Source organism: Sorex fumeus, unplaced genomic scaffold, assembly GCF_029834395.1.
Source record: "Sorex fumeus unplaced genomic scaffold, SorFum_2.1 ptg000169l, whole genome shotgun sequence".
Taxonomy (NCBI): Eukaryota; Metazoa; Chordata; class Mammalia; order Eulipotyphla; family Soricidae; genus Sorex; species Sorex fumeus.
In genome coordinates, this window is record NW_026606226.1 from 7,721,040 (window position 1) to 7,741,076 (window position 20,037).

Consider the following 20,037-nt stretch of genomic DNA (forward strand, 5'->3'; position numbering starts at 1 on the left):
TCGGGCGAGATACTCTCGGTAGCTTGCCGGGCTCTCCAAGAGGGGTGGAGGAATTGAACTCCAGTCGGCCATGTTGGCTGTGTGCAAGGCAACCCTACCGCTGTGCTATCACTCCAGTAATTTTAGATCTCTACCTTCTCTTACATGCAGCAGTGATAACAAAACCTTTTCAAAATCTATCTTATAGGCGAGCAGGATTAAGAATTATGTGAAAATAATCTTCTAAACAAGGTAAAATATGCTAATATTTTATTAGAACTATTTTCTAATGTATGATGATTTTTATAATGGAACCAAAAATAAAGAGTGCATACTTTCAAAACTAGGGCTGGAGCGATAGCACAGTGGTAGGGTGTTTGCCTTACAAGCGGCCACCATGGCTGACCCGAGTTCGATTCCTCCGCCCCTCTCAGAGAGCCCGGCAAGCTACCGAGAGTATCTCACCCGCATGGCAGAGCCTGACAAGCTACCTGTGACATATTCGATATGCCAAAACATAGTAACAAGTCTCATGATGGAGACGTTACTGGGCTGCTTGAGCAAATCGATGAACAACGGGAGGACCGTGACTTTCAAAACTACAAAATTAAGCCATTATACAAAGTGAAATAAAGCAATAAAGCTGGATATAATAAAAACAATTCCTCCAGGATCTCATAACATTAAAAAAATATTAATAAAAATAGGTCGATTTCCTGAAAATACATCTTGAGTCTGGCTTAGGAGTTCTTGCCTAGATCAATCAACACTCTGGCATCGGCCACAACTTCAGGTACCCGAACTGTCATATTGTCCATAGACTTCGTCAAACAGATCTGGCAGCCCAACCGGGATCTAAAATAAGGGTAGGGAGGAAGGTTCAGTATTAAGTATATAAATTCACAAGACAATGCAGAATTTTAGGACATTTTCTTACGAAGTAGTAAGGTATTTATCTATCTTTGAAATGTTCATTACATCAAAATAAATACAACCAACTCTTAACTAGAGGATAAAAAATGGTAAAAAAAAAAAAAAGAGGTGTAAAAAAGCTTCATTTTAGTCTTAGGTCCTATTTTCTTTTCTGTCACACCCAGCGATGCACAGGGGTTACTCCTGGCTCATGCACTCAGGAATTACTCCTGGCGGTGCTCAGAGGACCATGTGGGATGCTGGAAATTGAACCTAGGTCAGCCGCGTGCAAGGCAAAACACCCTACCCACTGTGCTATCGCTCCAGCCCCCAGTTACTATTTTCTACTAAGGGGTTTCATCAGAACAGCTGCTTTTTGGTGACAGCAGTGACTAAGAGAGTACAACTGAGTCATTACTGGGAGAATGACCATCAACTTTATTCTCTTTTTATTTTTCTTTATTAACAGTGATAATCCCTGTCTAGGTAAGTCTTCATAACTCAATATGCATGACTTATATGAAGTGTTATGTTTTATGCCACGTTATAGTCAAGAGTGTTTCATCCTTAGAGTTACCTTGCAATTGAACTGTATTATTGGATGAGATATGTGGTCTGGGTGTCAACAACATGTTCATCAAGGCTACTGAGGGTCCAAAGGCTTCACACCGTATGTTAGCAGGCTGACATAAAAGGAAGAGCAACTCACTTCAACCCTTCTGAACCCCTCTCATTTATGTGTTTTATGGGGGTGCTGGGAGTGGAGTCAAACAGACCTCTGGTTCAGAACTCAGGACTGAACATGACATGTTCACAGGCAAGTTTCTGAATCCCACCAAATGTTCATTTCCTGACCTCATCCTACAGATGGCCAAGAAGCAGGTTCCTCAGGATGGCTGCAAGGATTAGTTGCTAATATCAGTAGTAAGGAGTGAACTATGAGACATAGCCAGGTACCTAACATGTGAGACTGTGACACAGGTGACACAGGTTTGATGTTCTGTGATACAGAAAACCTCCAAGGGTCTGAAAAAAAATACACTCCGGGGGTATTTACAACAGATTTTCAAGGATGGGCCTTATGAACATGTAATGAGACATAAGGAGAAAGGCTCTTAGGTACAGATAACAGGATTGAAGGCCTGCATATGAGGCCTGCATGTGTTTCGCCTGACTTCTATGAAAGGCAAACAAAGGCAGAAGGGACAATGGGTGAGAAAACTGCCAGGTTACGTTCCAAAGACAACTCTGAACACCAATGAAGGCATGTAGGTCTTTTTTCACCCATCTCCAGTTCTAGGGATCAGACCCAGTTTTCCTGCATTGGTAGCTGAGAGCAATGCCAATCATCCAATATAGATTCACAGAAAATTTCTAAAAGTTATCAACATAAATTTCACAGGTAGTTGGTGACATCCTACTGTGAAGAGACACTGGAGTTACAATGAAAGGCAAGAAATGCTCTGCTCTGAGGATAACAGACAAGTAACCAGTACTCTCAATGCCATAGATGGTACCATCAATCCATCACTAACCAAGCTTCAGTACATCTATAGAAAACAAAAAATATGGCATCTTTAAAATTAAAGACACTTACACAACACTTTATGTGTTTAGTATGAACTAAACAAATCTCCTTTTTCTTTATTTTGGAATGAGACAGTACCTCAGAGATAGTAATTTATAAGCAAATACTAACTTTGAAAATTATTTTCATTCTGAGTATTTTACAAGTATTACCTGTAAAAACATTTCCCCAAAGAAGAAATCTTTACAAAATCTATGTATGTATGTTTAAGAAAATAAAGCACAAAATCCTATAACAAGCTGTTCATGCTGTCTGTCCTCTGATTGATTGATTCTGTCAGGAGCCAGAGAGATAATCCAGCTGATAGGGCTGTAAATGGCCAATTTGGGTTTGGTCCCTGGCACCCCATATACTACCCTGAGCACCATGAGGAGTGATCCCTGAGCACACAGAGCCAGTAGAAAGCCCTGAGCACCTCCACGTGTGGCCTTCCAAAATTCCAAATACATTTTTGAAATGAAACCTCTGAATTCTGGGCTGTGAGATGGTACAGAGGCATGGGCACATGCCTTACATTTCATTTCATTTCATTTCATCATCCTGTTATTCGTCGATTGCCTCGAGCAGGCCCCAGTAACATCTCTTTCATCCTAGCCCTGAGATTATATTCAAGGCTATTTAGGAGAATGAGACCCATCATTGTTACTGGTATCTGGCATATTTGGTACGCCACGGGGAGTTTGCCAGACTCTGCCCTGTGGGCAGGCTACATTCGATAGCCTGCAAGTTTGTCCAAAGTAGTAATGAGAAAATAAGATGTCATAAAAAAAAGTTCTGATAAGATGTCGCGCGGCCGCATTTGCGGCCGCGCGGTTCTGGAATCTGGATTTTATAGTCTCTGAGTCTTGGCTGCTGAGGGATTACACGGCGCCAGGGGGCCAGGTGGTGGGTGTGACCCCCGCCTACTGGAATTTGGAGGATCTGGGTGGAAGATGCTCGACTCCAATTCGAGTAGGCTTGGAGGTCTCGGCCCCGGAACCCTTACATGCATGTATTAAATCCCTGGTACCATGTGGCCTCCCAATACCACAGGAACCAAGTGGCACTGCATGAGACTGGGCCCTAGCATGAGACCACCAGTCTGATGGATGAGAATTACAGGGAAGAGCTCCTGGACCCTGGAGCCCCTGAGCACCACTTGGGGGATGAAAGAGAATCTGAATTCTTTAAGCAATAAAAACAGCTTAGAAGAAGATTTTTAAATCTTTTTTCATTCTCAAAACTCTCCTAATGTCAGCTGTCTCCTTCCTTTGATGCTCCTTACCTAAGAATGCAATGTTACAAACTATTACAAACACCTATACATTTTTTCTAAATGTATAGGGCAAACAACTATGATTTACCCCTCCTGGAGGCAGACAATTCTCAGAACCAAATGAACACATCACCAAGTCTATTTTTTGGGGGCGGAAATAGAGATGAGAAACATGGTACCTAAAGAAGAAAGTGTGAGGGGGGTAATGACAACCAGAACCTGATTTGCTTTGGAAGCTAGAAAGATAACGATGCCCTCAGTTCCTCTTCCTGGGATAAGTCTTACCTTCACCAAGAGGAAAATGAACTACAAAAGAAGTGATTCTTTACCAGACACCTAAAGTTTTTGGTGACACTTACATAAGACGGTAAGTTAGAGGGCTGAAAGAAAAAATTTAAACAATGGCAAGGTCATAGAGATGGTCATAGGGCTGGAATAATGCTTTGCATGCAGGGGGCTTAGACTTGAAACCTGGCCTCACATGGTGCCCTGAGCACTGCTGGAAGTAACCTCAGAGCAACAGGTCAGGAACAGCTACTAACATCACGATGGCCCAAGAGACAAAATAGAGCAATTATACATAAAAAATATATATACAATACAATAAAATTAGAGGTGGCTGTAGTTATGCATTCATAAGAAATAAGGTTGCTTTTATTAATTCTATTAATTTTCATATATGTTTTTTCATTAGTGTTGCCAAATTAAACATCAAATACAGGGTCAGAAGAATAGTATGTGGGTAAGTGGTTGTCTTACACATTGCCCGCCAGGATTCAAACCTGGACATCCCAGATGGCTCCCCTTGAGCACCAAAAGGGGTAATTACTGAGCCAAGAGCCATGAGAAAGACCTGTGAATTGCCAGGTGTGACCCCAAGACAAATAAAACACCAAATACAAACTTAATTAAGGCTTCAATGCCTCTTGAAACAGGAAATCAACTATAACTCCCTAACTTCAACTCTAGATAGTATCTTTCATATATAGCATAGTTCTTGATATGATATCACTGGCTAATAGAAATGTTATCACTTTTATGCGAAGTTCTACCTACTTAATCACTTAATCACACTTAACTTCCCGTTAGTCGTCGATTTGCTCGAGCGGGCGCCAGTAACGTCTCCATTTGTCCCTGTCACGTGCTAGTGTAGCCCAATGGCATCTCTTCGCTCCGGGAACATGGAGGGCCTCAAACCGATCGTTCATGATCTTGACAAAGAAGTCTGACCATCTGGTAGGTGGGCGGCCACGCGGTCTCTTGACATCTCGTGGAATCCAATCAGTAACAGCTCTAGTCCAACGGTCGTCTTTAAATCTCATTACGTGACCAGCCCATCTGATTTTCGACACCTTGGCATATGAGACAGCGTCCCTGATCCTTGATCGTCGACGGATGTCAGAACTCCGGATTCGTTCTCTCATTTGAGTGAAACGTGATATTCCAAGCATAGCTCTTTCTATTCTTCTTTGGGAGACCTGAATGGCGTTCTCATCTTGTTTGCGTAGGGCCCAGGTCTCTGAGGCATATGTTAATGCAGGAAGAACAGTGGAATCAAAGAGATGTGCCCGGAGCCGGAGGTTCTTCGTCCTCTTAGCTATTTCTTCGACGTTCTTGAAGGCGTTCCAAGCCGCTCTCTTCCTCCTGCGCAGCTCGGGTGCCAGGTCATTTGTCATGTTGACCTCTCGACCTAGGTACACATAGCTGTTGCATTCGGAGATGGTCGTTCCATTGAGAGCGAATGGGGCGTCAGGAACAAGGCTGTTTCTCATAAACATTGTCTTCGTAAGATTCAGCTGTAGTCCTACCTTTCCACACTCACGGTCAAAGTCGGCCAGCATTTGTGCCGCTTGGCTGATGTTTGGTGTTATTAAAACAATGTCATCAGCAAAGCGGAGGTGGTGTAGTTGCCGACCATCTATCTTCACTCCCATTCCTTCCCATTCCAGTCGTCGCATGATGTTCTCGAGGGTGGCACTGAAGAGTTTCGGTGAAATGGTATCACCCTGCCGCACCCCTCTCTTGACATCAACGATCACTTCTTTGTAGAATGGTGAGATCCTGGTAGTGAATCCGCAATACAGCTCACGGAGGATCCTGATGTATTGGGCTTGAATGCCCTGATTGGCTAGGGCTTCAATGACCGCTTCCGTCTCAACAGAATCAAAGGCCTTCTTTAATTCTTCTTCGACACCGGAGAAGAATTGTTCCTCGGAATATGCGATAAAAGAGGTGTTGGAGGCGTCGGTGTCCTTGTCAACACAAACTTGGCCAAGAGCATTGATTCATTCGAATGCCTAACAACCCGAATCGGACGTTTACATTTGAATAGATGTGGCTCACTGCCTGCAGTTTCTATCTTCGTTGTCTACGCACCAACATCTCATTATGATGAAAGAGAAATCGAGAAGTTCTACATGGAGCTAGAGAAGTTCTATAAAGAAGACCACACCTTCTACAAGATCATTGTGGGTGATTTTAATGCCAAGATAGGACCGAGAAGATCAGCTGAAGAACTTCACATCGGGACCCATGGCCTAGAATGGAACGAACAGGGTGAGAGACTGTCTGAGTTCATCATGTCGACCAAGACCATTCATGGTAACTCACAGTTCCAGAAGGCAGAATCTAAACGATGGACATGGGAGTCTCCCGGTGGACGATTCCACAACGAAATAGACCACATCATATTCAATCGACGGTTTTGCCTGACTGATGTCGCTGTTGTCCCAAAATTTCGAACGGGATCGGACCACCGTCTCCTTCGTGCAAAATTCTACTTAACAGAGCGGGGAGAAAGGGCTGCAAAGTTCAAAAAGAGAACTCCCAGAATGACCACCAACTGGGAACTCTTTGGTACTATTGTGGCAACATGGGAAGATGCCATTGTTGACAACATTGACGAGGAATACGATCGACTGGTTCAGCACCTCCATGAATGTGCGAGGAACGCCAAGAGAGAGATAGCCACAAAAAGTCGCCTATCTTCGAAAACTCTTGAGCTAATTCGCCAGCGTGGTTTGGCGCATGCCTCAGGCAACCGCAAGCTAACGTCCGAGCTTGCAAAGCAGTGCAGAGATGCGATCAAGGAAGACCTCAAAGAGAGAAGAGCAGAAGTACTGGTAGATGCGGCAGAAGCCGGGAAAAGTATTCGCAAGGCCCGCCTGTCCTTCGCCAACTATAAGACCAAGATGACTGCCCTCCGACGTCCTGATGGATCCATCACATCCTCCAGAACGGCAATGGAGAAGATTATCCATGACTTCTACTCAAATCTCTTCGATAGCCATGTCCACTTGCCGACATACCAAATTCCACAGGATGGGTATGTCGTTCCTAACGTTCTCCCTTCCGAAATCCGACACGCCATTTCGTTGGTAAGGAAGCAAACAGCACCCGGCCCAGACAAGGTCAGACCTGAACACCTGAAGAACCTGCCATCAGTACTCATCAATACACTGGCTCGGCTCTTCACTCGCTACCTGTCTGAATGCAAGGTTCCGTCCCAATGGAAAACCAGCAGGACCGTACTACTGTTCAAGAAGGGAGACATCCATGACATTGGCAACTATCGCCCGATCTGCCTATTGTCTGTCATCTACAAGCTGTTCACTCGAGTCATCCTGAATAGGATTGGCAGAACACTAGATGAAGGACAACCATGTGAGCAAGCAGGGTTCCGCAAAGGATTCAGCACCATCGACCATATCCACACGGTAACCAAGCTCATTGAGGTTTCTCGGGAGTTACAGATGCCGCTCTGCTTAACGTTCATTGATTTAAAGAAGGCCTTTGATTCTGTTTGATTCTACCTACTAATAACAAGAATAAACTGACCTAATACAATTATAATTCAATCAACAAAATTACTATATAGTAAATTTCTCTGAAACCTATTCTTTGAACTAGGTTAATTTTTCCAATATATTTCATTCAATTATCAAACTATTTTTCAGGAATATATAAAAAGTATTAAATATAAATCTAACTCATGAAGTTTTGATAAATATTAATTTCTGGAATAAAAAGGGACTTATTTTAATTAGAAGATTTTATTAGAATCTAACAAATACCTCCTTGTTTTTAATTTTAATAGAAAGGAAAATTTCCAAAGGATGAAACTTGGAACAATGAAAACATTCTTAATGATGTGTTCAAATCATATAAGTTTTATCTGCAGACTGGAAGCATAAGTACATGCAAAGGGCTTATCTCAGACATGAGCTAACAGAACTTCCTCTTCCCAGATTACCTGTACAAGTGAAACAACCCCCTAAATCTTAATTATCTGTCAGTCCTATGCCAAATCAATCATGTCATTCTCCTCATCCGTGATTGCATCCACTTTCTCATAGATGTGCTTTTCAAAGACAAGGTGACAGGTAGAACACACCAGTCCTATGCCAAATCAATCATGTCATTCTCCTCATCCGTGATTGCATCCACTTTCTCATAGATGTGCTTTTCAAAGACAAGGTGACAGGTAGAACACACCAGAGTTCCTTCACAAGCACCTACAAAGGTAACAGACACTATCAACATAATCCAGTAACTTCTAAATTTTTGAATCAACATTAGTATACACAAATCATAGGGTTTTATTTCTGAATAGTTGGACACAAATGCCTGTCACATAGGGTTGTGAATCACATTCATATATTACCCCAATATGGTGTGAGGCTAAGTGCTGTGAAAGAAAACATCTAGACACAATCCCAATTACCCCAAGCGCTTACAAGTCAATGAGCCAAGATACATAACACAGAAAAATGAGCTGACTGGGTATGGAGTGCAAAGCCTCAAGTCCAAACCGTACACCTCCCAATACCATTGAGTGTGGCCCAGTGGCCCCCAGCATTTCCCGGCCGACCAACCACTGTATATCAGGCCCACACAGTCAGGTAAGCACCCCCAGGTGATGCTGGGCAGGTTCCTACTAAATGAAAGTAAGCATTTTAAAACTTGTATAATAATAACATATACAATGACTATAAAGTTATTTTTCTCTTCAAGTGCTCAACTTAACTTACAAAGTCCTATGGTGTATGGAAAGAGAAAGCTGAAAGCGCTCAAACTTACACCTAATTAAAATTAATATTCTTTCCTCTGATCTCCCCTTGTAATCGAGAGAATAAAATAAGTCACTTTAAAATTACACTGGGTTTTCTGGAGAAAATGCCTTGAACATGAGGCTAAGGCTTTGATTCCCTAACACTAAAACAACAAAACAATCACACTGGTTTTACATCTAAAGAGAAATGGATTTCTCCTGACCCACTGCTTTTCGGTCATTACTGAACCGAGAGGTCCAATTTCAATTCCCAGCACTGTATGGTCCCCTGAACACAAACAGGAAGGGTCCCCAAATCCTGAGCTGGTAGTAATCCCTGAGCACTGCTAGGTAGGACACCCACTCAGTTCCCCCCCACCACCACCAAAAATTTACATGAGTGTGTCCTGTATATGTACCTACAGTGATGACTGGGAGACAGTAAGCACTATACACGTGGGAATGAAACCAATCTTAGAATAAGTCATGGCTCTCTATAAACAAACTTCAACTTCAACTTCAGAAGCTAAATGAATAAACTAAAAATGATGCCACTGTTAGAACTGAGTCCTGACTCTAGCCAAGTTTCCCAATATTTAAGACAACTAGTTCCTGCTGCTCACTAATCTAAATTCTCTTAATGTAGCCAGAGACATTGATCAATGGTAAACTACTTGCCTTGTTTGCATAAGGCTCTTGGTTCAATCCTTGCCCTCTCACCAAGAACGAACTGAAATACAAAGTATGTGTAGAAACATATATATGCACCAATTAGTTATTGAACAATGAACTAACTTTTCTATTTTTACGTTAACACGAGACATTTCACACAAAAAAACATGAACAGATGTATTTGACTTCAGAGAGGAACACCAGCTGCCTAAATCTCTGTCTCTTAAATTTCAAAGTCCCTACAGGAAGTAGAAAATGACAGAGAGATATGACACTTGGTTAGAGCTGCTGTGTGAAGATATCTCATAGGTCTCAACACTTTGAGTGTGGAGTGGGAGGGCCCCACAGCCAGCAGTGCTTGGGGCCAACTCCCGGCTCCGTGCTCAGGGACCACTCCTGGTGGCGCTCAGCATATTTGTCTTCTGTGGCCACGGCTGGTATAGATGAGTGTTTCCCCAAATGGGTGACTCCCAGGGGTGGCAATAGTCTCAGTACAACCAGAGGCACTTTGTGTTTGTCACTTAATAAAGGTAAATTTCTGTAAAAGAGCTGAATGACTTTCTTTTTTCCCCAAAAAGGGAGCAGTAAACCATAGAAATTAGGGATCCTCTGATGCAGATTATCATTAAAGACCTAAGGGCTCTAACATTCTGTGACTACGCCAAGAATCATAACTTAGCAGATTTGCCCACTAGGAGTCAATCCACACACTTCCCTCGCTTTCTGTTGTTTTAGGGGGGGCACATCCAGCAGTGCTCAAGGATCACTCCTGGTAGTGATGGGGGAACCACAAGGGTGCTAAGGATTGAGTGCCTTATCCACTGTACTCTCCAGTCCCTGCTTCCATTATTTATTTATTTTTGTGCTTATTTGTTTATTTGGGGACCACACCCAGTAATACTCAGGACTTACTCCTGGTAGGGCTTAGGGAACTGTGTGGGGAGCTGGGGACTGAACTAAGTAAACCACAAGCACCCACACACACACACACTGGACCAATGCCTGGCCCCTGTTTTCAGATTTTTATCTCCATACCAAATCCAGACGAAGCGCAAACTGGTATAGCCCTCTATGGAACAAATATTAGATACTGTGGGACAAAAACAAGAAACTCTAGCTCCTTTTGTCTTAAATGTAATTACCTAGTTACAAAACATCTCAAGCAACCTAACTTCTTAAAAAGCTTAATTTCCCTTCAGATGTTTGTTTATTACCAAAATAAACGCTGACTACCACAGTCATGCCTAACGCAGAAGCAAGAAAAAGAAAAATCTGAGTGCAGGGCAGAGCTGGTGCAGGCGCTGCAGAGGCCAGGGCCAGTGTGGGTGCCAAGCCCCATGGCCCCAGGGCTCCCAGAGCCTGCTGCTCCTCTATTCCCACTCTGCTCCCCACCACTTGGGCTGGGTCACACACTTGTAAACCATCTGTCACTAGGGATGGGCTGCCTCGGAATGACAGGGGCTGGGGGTGATGTACCCCAGTCGCTCCCTGCCTCTTTGCCCAATTATAGACTCTGGCTCACTCCTGGCTTTGCACGCACAGAATCTCCATCTACAGTCTGTGGGAAACAGCGCCTGGGTTTGAGCAGGACAGTGATCTGCTTCCCTGGGGAGAGGTGTCACCAGTGGCTGTGTATGCATATGGGGCGAGCCACCTAAAGAAAAAAGTCATGAGATTTCATCAAAGGGTGGGGGGTAGAGAGAGAGAGAGAGAGAGAGAGAGAGAGAGAGAGAGAGAGAGAGAGAGAAGGAAGGCTAAGAATCAGAGGGCTAAGGAAAACCCCTTCCTAGCAAGGGGGGTCAAAACAAGAACGTCCCAAGGAGTGGAGAGAAGACTGTGATGTCAGAGGCCCTGGAAGCTGTGGGGGCATGCAATATGGTCTCAATTACCTAAGAACTGGGAGCAAAGCCCCAAGCCAATAAATCTCTTGGAAGAATGCAGGATCTTCCTTCTGTACCACCTGGTGCATCAGACTCCCGTTAACACCCACATTCCAGCTCCTCGCATGCTTTCAACTTCCCCTTCCCAAGGAAACTTACTTCCCTTTAACCTCCTGAAGCTTTATTTTCACCTCGGAACTTCCATTGTTCCCCTCAGGAACCCTGCCAGTTGCTTCCTCCTCTTAGGCATCAAGCTCAACGCTGAAGAAAGGATTCTAATAAGAATCTGTCAAATGTGGAGTATGTGCAAAAGAAACTTTGGGCTTCCACAGAAGTTCTTCTTACACTCTTGAGTTCCATGTTTCTTCTCAAGATAAATGTGCAGGTTTCACAAGCATCCATTATTGTATGGTCCCTTCCAAACTTTCCTTTCCACAAGTTGTCAATCGGCATGCTTTTCTTATTCCGTGGACCATAAAGAAATGAAAATTATTCAGAAACTTTAAAACCCAGAAAGAATCTAATCTTGGTCTGCATAAGATGACTAGCTAGTAGTGAACCTGAGAAACAGAATGGTCATGTGAAACAGTAGCCCAAAGATCACTGCAGGGAAAAATCTACAGAAAAGCCTGGCAAGGCCCTATGGAGAGCACTTAATGGAAGAAATCATTGATCCTACAAAACCCCCAAAGATATGTAAACATTAGTATCTGGATAGTTGGAGGTTTGAGCTATACATATTGTTTGGGGTAGAAAGGGGTGGGGAACAGTGTCTCTGACGAGGTGTTCTGGGGTCCCATAAGTCACTCCTGACAATAGTTGGCAAGTGAGACCCATGATTTAGCACTGAGGTCAAGCAATGCAGCACTGACCAGCTGGTGGTGCTGGTCAGGACTCCAGGGTAACTGGCAGGACTGGGGGGCAAGCAGAACTACGCTGGTGGTGCCCAAGGGGGCTACAAGGGTGGAACTCGGTCCCAGAATATGAACAGCATGATCTCCTGACCACTGATCTGTCACCCTGACCTACCCTATCCTTTACTTGGGAGAGAGAGAGAGAGAGAGAGAGAGAGAGAGAGAGAGAGAGAGAGAGAGAGAGAGAATTGCCTAGAATACCTGTCTTGGGGCCAAACAGTGTTGAATCCCCTAGCACCACACATGGTCCACTGTGCCCTGCCAGGAGTAATCTGAGTGCAGAGTTAGAAGGAAGTCCTGAGCACTACCAGGGGCAACCAACCACCCCCAAAAGAAAACATAGAAATTATGTCATTCATGCTTACAGAGCCCCCAGAGCAATACATGCAACTGTCCAGCTTTTAGTATCTTCATAAGTAGTTGATTATGACAGTGAATTAATGAGGGAAATGTGTACATACCCATGGGTATCCTAACAGCTGCATAGTATTTCACTGTGTAGATGTACCAAAGTTTCTTTAACCAGTCATCTGCTCTCGGGCACTTGGGTTGTTTCCAGATTCTGGCTATTGTGAACAGTGCTGCAATGAATATATTGGTGCAAATGTCATTTCTACTGTGTTTCTTTGTGCCCACGGGATATATTCCCAGAAGTGATATTGAGGGGTCAATTTCTAGTTTTTTGAAGGAATGTTCATATTGTTTTCCAAAAAGGCTGGACCAGTCGGTTTTCCCACCAACAGTGATAGAGTGTCCCTTTTTCCCCACATCCACGCCAGCACTGGTTGCTTTTGTTCTATTGAATGTGTGCCAGTCTCTGAGGTGTGAGATGATATTTCATTGTTGTTTTGATTTGCATCTCCCTGGTGATTAGTGATGTGGAGCATTTTCTCATGTGCCTTTTGGCCATTTGTATTTCTTAAGGAAGCTTCTGTTCATTTCTTCTCTCCATTTTTTGATGGGGTTGGAAGTTTTTTTCTTGTACAATTGTCTTGTATATCCTGGATATTAAGCCCTTATCAGATGGGTATTTGGTAAATATTCTTTTCCATTCTGTGAATTCTCTCTGTATTTTGGTCACTGTTTCTTTTGAGGTGCAGAAGCATCTTAGTTTGGTGAAGTCCCATTTGTTTAAGTTTGATATCACTTGCTTGGTCAGTGGCATTTCATCCTTAAAGATGCTTTTAGCTTCAATATCATGGAGGGTTCTACCTACACTTTCCTCCATGTACCTTATGGATTCATGTCTGATATTGAGGTCTTCAATCAACTTTGATCTGACTTTTGTGCCTGGCGATAGACAGAAATAAGAGTTCTTTTTTTTTTTCAGGTAGCTATCCAGTTTTCCCAGCACCACTTGTTGAAGAGGATTTTCTTGTTCCACTCACATTTCTTTCTCCTTTGTCAAAGATGAAGTGATCATATATTTGAGAGTCTGAGATAGAATATTCAACTCTGTTCCATTGGTCTGCGGGTGTTTTTCTAGTCCAATACCATGCTGTTTTAATTACTATTGCTTTGTAGTACAGTATGAAGTTGTTTGTATGAGAAATCCTTTTTCCCAAGGATTGCTTTAGCTATTCTGGGGGCTTATTGTTTTAAATAAATTGCAGGAGTGTTTTGTCTATTCCTTTGAAAAATGTCATGGGTATCCTGATAGGAACCACATTAAATCTGTACAGTGCTTTGGGGAGTATTGCCATTTTGATCATCTTAATCCTCCCTATCCATGAGCAGAGGATGTGTCTGCATTTCCTAGTGTTCTCTTTTATCTCTGCAAGTAGTGTTTTGTAATTTTGCTTGTAAAGGTCCTTCACCTCTTTAGTTAAGCTGATTCCGAGGTACTTGATTTTCTAGGGTACTATCATGAACAGGATTTTAAATGTCTCTTCTCTTTCATTATTTGTATATAGGAAAGCCGTGGATTTTGGGGTGTTGATTTTGTAGCCTGTCACTGTACTAGACAAACCTATTGTTTCTATGAGCTTTTCTGTAGAGTCTTTAGGATTTTCTAAGTATAGCATCATATTGTCTGCAAATAGTGATAGCTTGACCTCTTCCTTTCCTATCTGTAAGTCCTTGATCTCTTTTTCTGCCTAACTACTATGGCCAGAAATTCCAGTACTATATTGAATAAGAGTGGCGAAAGTGGGCAACCTTGTCTTGGGCCCAAAAGGCTTTTATTTTCTCCCCATTGAGAAGGATGCTTGCCATGGGCTTGTGGTAGATGGCTTTGACTATATTGAGGAAAGTTCCTTTGATGCCCATTTTGCTGAGTTTTCATCATAAACAGGTGCTGGATCTTGTCAAATGTTTTTCTACATCTACTGATAGATTTATGTGGCTTTTATCTTTTCTTTTATTGATAGGATGATTGACTTGCGAATGTTAAACCATCCTTGCATCCCCGGGATGAATCCTACTTGGTCATAGTGTATGATCTTTTTGATGAGTTGGTGGATTCTGTTTGCTAGGAATTGTTGAGGCTCTTTGCATCTGTGTTGATCAGGGATATGGGCCTGTAATTTTCTTTCTTTGTACCATCTTTGTCTGCTTTGGGGATCAAGGTGATAGTTGCTTCATAGAAACTGTTTGGAAGTGTTTCTGATTCTTCAATTTCCTGGCAAAGCTTAAAGAGGATTGGGAGTAAGTCCTCTTTAAAGATTTGGAAGAATTCACTAATGAATCCATCTGTACCAGGAATTTTGTATTTGGGGAGACTTTTTATTACCACTTCAATTTCCTTGATGGTGATAGGTCTATTCAGATATTCCAGGTCTTCTTGGTTCAACCTCAGGAGGCTATAGGAATCCAGGAATTTATTCATTTCCTTGAGGTTTTCTTCTCTCATGGTATAAGGATTCTCCAAGTAATCTCTGAGGATCCTTTGAATTTCTGCTGTGATATCCCCCTTTTCATTTCTGATTAGGTTTATTAAAGATTTCTCTCTCCCTTTGTGAGTCTTGCTAGAGGTTTACCCATCTTGTTTCTTTTCTCAAACAACCAGCTCTTGGTTCCACTGATCCTTCAGATTGTTGTTTTGGGCTTCCATGCTCTAAGTTTTATTATTTCCTTCTTCCTGCCTGGGTTGTTGGTCATTCTCCAAGCTCTTAAGCTGTCAGTTTAGGTTACTTATGTGGCCTCCACTCTTCCTTCCTGAGGAATGCTTGTAAAGCTATAAACTTTCCTCTTAACACAGCTTTTGCTATATCCCATAAGTTCTGGTAACTAATGTCCTCATTTCCATTCATTTCTAGGAGTCTTGATTTCTTTGCTAAGACACTCATTCAATAGTGAGCTGTTTAATTTTCAGGTGTTTGATTTGATTTCACAGTAAAGAGTTAAGGGTGATTATAGTCCAAGCTGGCACCACGTCTGCTAGACAAAGATGTTTGCAAACCTTAAGATATGTCATGTGTTCTTTAAGGATGAAACAGCACTGACCATGCAAGTGGAAGCAAACATAAACAAATGGGACCACATGAAACTAAGAAGCTTCTGCACTTCAAATGAAACAATGACCAAAATAAATAAAGAGCCCACAGAATGGGAAAGAATATTTACTCAATACCCATCTGATAAGGGATTGATATCCAGGATATACAAGACACTAGTAGAATTGTACAAGGAAAAAAACCTCCAACCCCATCAAAAAATGGGGAGAAGAAATAAACAGAAGTTTCCTCAAAAAAGAAATACAGGAGCTGGAGCAATAGCACAGCGGGTAGAGCATTTGCCTTCCATGCAGCCAACCCAGGTTCAATTCCCAGCATCCCATATGGTCCCCTGAGCACTGTCAGGGGTAATTCCTGAGTGCAGAGCCAGGAGTAACCTCTATGCATTGCCAGGTGTGACCCAAAAAGAAAAAAAATACAAATGGCCAAAAGGCACGTGAAAAAATGCTCCACATCGCTAGCCATCAGGGAGATGCAAATCAAAACAACAATGAGATATCATCTCACACCACAGAGATTGGCACACATTCAAAAGAACAAAAGCAACCAGTGCTGAGGTGCATGTGCGAAAAAAGGGACACTCTTTCACTGTTGGTGGAAATGCCCACTAGTCCAGCCTTTTTGGAAAACAATAAGGACAGTCCTTCAAAAACTAGAAATTGAGCTTCCATATGACCCTGCAATACCACTTCTGGAAATATATACCAAGGATGCAAAAAAGCACAGTAGAAATGACATCTGTACCTATATGTTCATTGCAGCACTGTTCACAATAGCCAAAATCTGGAAACAACCAAGTGCCCTCGAACAGATGACTGGTTAAAGAAACTTTGGTACATCTACACAATGAAATACTATGCAGCTGTCAGGAGAGATAAGCTCATGAACTTTGCTTATAAATGGATAGACATGGAGAGTATCATGCTAAGTGAAATGAGTCAGAAAGAGAAGAACAGACACAGAAGGATGCACTCATTTGTGGAGTATAAAACAACAAAACATGAAGCTGATGCCTAAGGATAGTAGATACACGGGACAGATAGATTGCTCCATAGCTGGAAGCCTGCCTCATGAGCAAAGGGGAATAGAGAAGGGATCACTAAGAAAAAGATGGCTGGAAGAATCAGTTGGGATGGGAGATGTGTGCAGAATTAGATAAAGAACCAAACATGATAACCTGTCAGTGTCTATACTGCAAACCATAATGCCCAAAGTAGAGAGAGAGTATGGGGAATCATGTCTGCCATGGAGGCAGGGGGAGGGTGGAAAAGGAGGATATACCGGGGATATTGGTGGTGAGGAATGTGCACTGGTAGAGGGATGGGTGTTTGATCATTATGTGATTGTAACCTAAACATGAAAGCTTGTAACTATCTCATAGTGATTCAATAAATTTTTTTAACAAAAAGATATGTCATGTGTTAGCCCTGCTTTTATTTTCTTAGCATTCTGCCTAATGACTCAGAGTTCCTTCTCCTAAATTAATAGCAATAGACATCATGACAAAATTTTAGCATCCTATCCCATCTAACTTCTTTTCCAAAAATAACTCATTTTCATGTCTCTGTACTTCACAGTTGACAAGATACTGGCAAAGGGTGATAGGTGTCTATTGACCAGCTCAGGGATAGCAGTTTAGCTGCAGTCAGAAATGTAAAACTTACCATGAAATCAGCCTTGGCAGTTCAAAACCATGGGATTCCTTGGCGGGGGGACGGGACGGGGAGTCCTGCTGTGCTCACGGCTCACCCCTGGCAATGCTCAGGGGACTATATGTGGTGCCAGAGATCGAACTGGAAATGATTTCCAGAGACTTAACCCCTAGACTATCTTTCCAGCCGTGTGTATGTTGGGTGTGAGGGGAATGGGGAGCAGGGGGAGTGGGGAGAGGGGGAGGAGGCACTGTGGCTTCCCCAAACAAAATTTTCCAAGACATATATGTGAGAACAGTATATACTAAAAGTGAAAAATATATATTAATGTAAAATCTAACTTGCCAGAGTAAATATTCATGTCAGAAATTTATCATACTGGGGTCTGGAGAGCTAGTACAGTAGGTAAGGTGCGTACCTTGCACATGGATGACCAGGGTTCAATCCCTGGCACCCCATATGGTCCCATCAATTCCATGAGGAGTGATTCCTGAGTGCAAAGTTAGGAGTAAAACCTGAGTTCCACCAGGTATGGACCACAAACTAAAAATATCACAAAATAAGGGAGGTCAATAAACACTAGAATACAAAAGAATCTCAGAACCGAGCAGCTCACTGCAGAGATGCCTCTGGACTTTGCACCAAGATGCTTTCACCAGGAAACTCCAGAAGGGAGCAGTGCTGTCCCTCCACGTGCCCCCTAGGAATCCTAGTGGCCACCATCTTCCAGAACCAAATGAGAAGTCCAGGTATGTGGAAGCAGTAACAGCAAACACCAGGTCTCATAGGATAGGGGATGGGCTGGTCACTCTCATCCCTCCACCCTAATGGGAGCCTAAGATGACACCCACGAACTGCCACCAGCTACTATTTAAGCTCCTTAACGGCCATGATCCAGTAACATACAAAAGAATCTTGGAACTGAGCAGCTGGCTGCTGACATTTCTCCAGAACACATAGCACCGTAGCACTGTTTTCCTGCTGTTCATCAATTTGCTCAGGCGGGCACCAGTAACGTCTCCATTGTGAGACTTGTTGTTACTGTTTTTGTCACACTGAATACGCCATGGGGAGCTTGCCAGGCTCTGCCATGTGAGTAGGATACTCTTGGTAGCTTGCCGGGCTCCCCAAGAGGGACGAAGGAATCGAACCCGGGTCGGCCGCATGCAAGGCAAATGCCCTACCTGCTGTGCTATCGCTCCAGACCATAAATATCTAAAATTTTAGATTTCCAGGAGCACTCAACCACTCTCATGGCCACGTGACATCTTATGCGATTCACAACAAGCAACCAAAATAAATTGTCTAGCATTGCCTTTTCGGTAGGTTTAAGTGGTGGTGAGAAAATCCCAAATAATGGGGGATTGGTGTTGAAATATTGAATGTAATCAAAGTAAAGAGAGAATACTGTGGAAATGGTCTGACACACAAGCAGGGGAAGGTGTGGGGGTGGGGAGAAACTGGGGATTTTGGTGGTAGAAAATGTGCACTGATGATGAGATGAACGTTTGATCATTGTATGACCGAAACTCAAACATTAAAGCTTTGTAACTATATCTCATGGTAATACAATTTTAAAAAATTAAACTTATGGAGGTTTCTTGATTTGAAATTTCTCTTAAAACAGACATATAAAAGAATTAGGTTACATAGAAGAAAAATGTCAGATAAAAACTGCATAGCTTCCTTTTCGTCCCCCAAGCTGAGCTGGTCTCTTCTCCCCTCCCAGGTCAGTTTATCTGCCGCTTCTTGAACCCGGGACTTGGATTTCACCCTGCAAGCCCCCCAGGCATCCTCCAGACGTTGGGAGACAAAGCAGCTCTGAGCCTCTCTGCCTCTTCCTTTTCGTCCCCCAAGCTGAGCTGGTCTCTTCTCCCCCACCCAGGTCAGCTTATCTGCCGCTTCTTGAACCCGGGACTTGGATTTCACCCTGCAAGCCCCCCAGGCGTCCTCCAGACATAGGGAGACAAAGCAGCTCTGAGCCTCTCTGCCTCTTCCTTTTCGTCCCCCAAGCTGAGCTGGTCTCTTCTCCCCACCCAGGTCAGTTTATAAGCCACTTCTCGAACCCTGGACTTGAATTTCACCGTACAAGACCCCCAGGCATCCTCTGGACCTTGGGAGACAAAGCAGCTCTGAGCCTATCTGTCTCTTCCTTTTTGTTCCCCAAGCTGAGCTGGGCTTCTCTCCAACCCAGTCTTTACTCCCTCCACACACACCAGGTATCCTTGGGGGTGTAGCCACCTTAGTAGTGGGCGTGGTTTTTATGAGTGGGAGTGGCTTCTTTAGAAGTGGGCGTGGTCTAATTTTCGGTGGGCGCTTTTACTCATACCAAGAAATCTACTCCCTACACCTACACACCAACATGAAGAAACAACGCAAATCCCCACCGCAGGGAGAGGACAATGAAATAAGTCCAGAAGCCTCAGTAGGTGCTATCCACCTGCGGGAACTCTCTGACAAAGAATTCAGATATGAAGTCATGAAGATGTTCAATCAACTCAATAAAACAGTCAGACAGATATCCAGTAAACTGAAAGAGGACTTGAAAGAAACAATGGATCACACAATCGAGAAAACACAGGAAGAAATGAGAGCAGAAATTGGAACGCTACGCACAGAAATGGCACGAATCAAAGATTCCATAGATGAAATGAAAAACTCAGTCTGTGCCCTCAAAAAT

The 20,037-nt window shown here is 43.1% G+C and overlaps 1 pseudogene; it reads right to left on the reverse strand.

Annotated features, from left to right (window-relative positions):
• Window positions 1-692: 692 nt before the first annotated feature.
• LOC130016851 (adrenodoxin-like) lies at window positions 693-12,715 on the reverse strand (annotated as a pseudogene).
• Between the last annotated feature and the right edge of the window lie 7,322 nt (window positions 12,716-20,037).